This window comes from Grammomys surdaster, unplaced genomic scaffold, assembly GCF_004785775.1.
Source record: "Grammomys surdaster isolate TR1022 unplaced genomic scaffold, NIH_TR_1.0 126198, whole genome shotgun sequence".
Classification (NCBI taxonomy): domain Eukaryota; kingdom Metazoa; phylum Chordata; class Mammalia; order Rodentia; family Muridae; genus Grammomys; species Grammomys surdaster.
Genome location: NW_021621003.1, coordinates 2,765,606 through 2,769,357, shown reverse-complemented (window position 1 = coordinate 2,769,357; position 3,752 = coordinate 2,765,606). Strand labels below are relative to the sequence as shown.

Genomic DNA, 3,752 nt, shown 5'->3' with positions numbered 1-3,752 from the left:
GCGGCTATCATCTTTACAGCCATCTCGAACCATATACCCTGACAAGAGACTCATTTTCAACAGCCCACAACAGCTGAGCACACTCTGATAAACATCTTGTTACACTGTTTAGTGCCCCCAGCTGCAAGGTGCACGTGGTATCCATGGCTACAAGGCACATGATGTAGTGCCTTCAGTTGAGCTTGTCCACTAGGGGAAGTCACATGGTAAAGGGTATAAATACCCAGGATTTCCTTTCAATAAGAGAGACTTGCGCTTCCGCCAAAGGCCTTCATGCCGCAGTCTGTGCCGCTGCCATGTCTCTCGTGATCCCCGAGAAGTTCCAGCACATCAGGTGAGTATTCAACACCAACATCGATGGGCGGCGGAAAATAGCCTTCACCATCACTGGCATTAAGGGTGTGGGGCAGAGATATGCTCATGTGGTGTTGAGGAAAGTGGACCTTGACCTTACTAAGAGGGCTGGAGAACTCACGGAGGATGAGGTGGAGCGGGTCATCACCATCATGCAGAACCCACGACAGTACAAGATCCCAGACTGGTTCTTGAACAGACAGAAAGATGTGAAGGATGGGAAGTACAGCCAGGTTCTGGTCAACGGTCTAGACAACAAGCTCCGGGAGGACCTGGAGCGGCTGAAGAAGATCTGAGCCCATAGAGGGCTGCTCCACTTTTGGGGCCTTCGTATCTGCGGTCAGCACACCAAGACCACTGGCCACAGGGGCCGTACTGTGGGTGTATCCAAGAAGAAATGAGTCTCTGGGCCTTTGCTGTTAATAAATAGTTTATATACCTAAAGAGAGAGAGAGAGAGAGAGAGAGAGAGAGAGAGAGAGAGAGAGAGAGGAGAGAGAGAGGAGAGAGAGAGGAGAGAGAGAGGAGAGAGAGAGGAGAGAGAGAGAGAGAGACTTGACCAGACTCTGTCTTGTATCCATCTTTTGCATCTCTCGCCCCTCCATCCCCACTCTCTCTCTCTTGCTAGACCCTGACCTGTGGACCAGACGGCAGCAGCAGAACTGGCCGTTACAAAGTAGCAGAACATGCCGTTACAAAGGAACGGGCAGTTACAGACTTCTGCCTAAAATGGTGACTAAGACAAGAACACCACCCCTCTTCTTTCTCCCCGTTTTTCTGTTGTTTAGATGGAAGTCTTGATGTTGCCCATGCTGGTGACCACTTGATGTCCCCACACCAGCCTCCCAAGTAGCTGGGGCTATAGACTCGGCCCACCATGCCCAGAGTACCTTCATCCATTTAAGTGAACATTTAATTAGATAGTCTTTCCAGGGAAATTGAGTAAGACATTTTTTTAAAAAGACATCTGAATTAGAAAGAAAAAACTACTTCTGTTTTGAATTAAAAAGATTTTACATATGAGACTATGGATACAGCTCAGTGGTTAGTATGTATGAAACTTTAGTTCAATCCCCAGCTTTGAAAAATAAAAACAAATACCCTAAAGATAACATTCCTTGATTGCATTTATATCAGTCCTCCAATTTAATAAATCTAAGGAGACACACAGTGGCTGACTAGGGCTTGGGTAGAGTTTGGAGAGTGTGGGAAGGGAGTGGAGGCACATGGGAAGGGAGTGGAGGCACATGGGAAGGGAGTGGAAGCACAAAGGAAGCATGAAGCCTTCTAAAATTGATTGTAGAGATGCCGACAAAGCTTCTGTGATGTAGTCAGTCCCACATCCTCAGTTTCTAAAGATTTATTTATTTATTTTATGTATATATGAGTACACTGTCACTGTCTTCAGACACACCAGAAGAGGGCACCAGATCCCATTAGAGATGGTTGTGAGCCACCATGTAGTTGCTAGGAATTGAACTCAAGACCTCTGGAAGAACATTCAGTGCTTTTTAACTGCTGAGCCATCTCACTGGCCCACATCCTCACTTTCAACCAACCACAAATGGGGGTAAGACTGTTCATATGTGCACTGGAGGTCAAACCTGGGGCCATGTGCATGCTAACCATATGCCGTACCACTAAGCTATACCCCAAACTGTGTGAAAACATTTATTTTCTTTTTTACTAACTTTTTTTTTTATTTGGTTTTTCGAGACAGGGTTTCTCTGTGTAGTTCTGGCTGTCCTGGAACTCACTCTGTAGACCAGGCTGGACTCTAACTCAGAAATCGCCTGCCTCTGCCTCCCATGAGCTGGGATTAAAGGTGTGCTCCACCACCGCCGGGCTTCATACAATGTATTTTAATCACAGTCTTTCAACTCCTCCCAGATCTACTCCCATAACCCTACCAACCCACCTTTCCTGTTCTCCTTCCTGTTCTCTCTCTCTCTCTCTCTCTCTCTCTCTCTCTCTCTCTCTCTCTCCCTCTCCCTCTCCCCCCCTCCCTCCCTCCCTCCCTTATTCCCTCCCTCTCTGTCAATCAATTTAAAACCGCTGAGCCCAATTTGGGTAATCCAACTACTCTTGGGATTAGGACTTGCCCTGTAATGTGGCCAACCTACCAGGGTCACATCATTAAAGAAAGTTGACTCTCTGTCTTCCAGCAGCTATCAAATGAGGTTAAGGGGAAGGACTTCCTGCCTACTGCCCACTTCCATGCTGGGAGCCTTACACATGCTTTTGCAATTGCTCTGAGTTCCTATATGCAGCTGCTCTGTTGTGTCAGGAAAACAGAGTTGCCTGAAGCCACCACCTCTGGCTCTTACACATTTGCAAGATGATCCCTGAGCCTTAAGGGGGAGAGGAATGGGATAGCCATTCCATTTAGGGCTGAGTACTCCTTAGTCTCTGGTTCTTTTGAACGGTGGCCTGCTGTGTGTTTGGGTACTGAGTGTCTTCTTCAGCAAGAAGAGCTACAGCTGTCTTCTCAGTGGAGGGTGTGAGTCTCTCCTGAGTTCAGACTCCCAGAAGCACAGCTGAGTTTGCCATTGCTCTGCAGTCCCCTTCATTGTTCCTTCTTGACTGCCTGTGGACAGCCCATTCCCATGGGGATGGAGCACAGATCCGACCTTCTCTACTGCCTGCTCTGTGGCTTTCAGGCTTGCTTAATTAGCCCACGATCTCAAAAGCCGGTTCCTTATAACACAGTAAATGTGTTCTATTTCTTTGGTTGAAATCTGACTTTGAGAGATGCCAGTGGCAGAATTTTTTTTTTTTTAAATAAATACTCATTTCAAGAACCCAGGCTACGCTGGGCAGTGGTGGCGCATGCCTTTAATCCCAGCACTTGGGAGGCAGAGGCAGGTGGATTTCTGAGTTCAAGGCTAGCCTGGTCTACAGAGTGAGTTCCAAGACAACCAAGGTTAAACAGAGAAACCCTGTCTCTAAAAACCTAAAAAAAAAAAAACCCAAAAAACAAAAAAACAACCCAGGCTAGATATTTGGTTGAGGATTAGGGGGCTATTGTTACCATTCTGTCTAAACTCGACCCCCACAGTTACCTGGCAACAGCCAGGCAGGCCTGACTCTATAAAAGGGGCTGCTTGCCCCTCCTCTCTCTCTCTCTTTGCTATCTTACCCTCTTGGGCTCTTCCCTTCCCCTCTCTCCATGTCCTCATGGCAGGCCTCCACTTCTCCTCTCCTCCCTTTCCCTCTTTCTGCCTCTACTACCCTCTTAACTCAACCTCCTCATGCCCTGAATAAACTCTATTCTATACAATACCATCCACCCGTGTGGCTGGTGGGGGGTGGGAAGGGAGGCCTCAGCATGGGCCCACTGAGACACCCGCTTGCTTCCCCCATACCTCACCACACCCCCATAGAACATATTCTCTTTCT

At 47.7% G+C, this 3,752-nt stretch overlaps 1 pseudogene; it reads left to right on the top strand.

Moving 5' to 3' along the window:
* Positions 1-296: 296 nt before the first annotated feature.
* On the top strand, positions 297-755 carry LOC114613378 (annotated as a pseudogene).
* Positions 756-3,752: the final 2,997 nt, after the last annotated feature.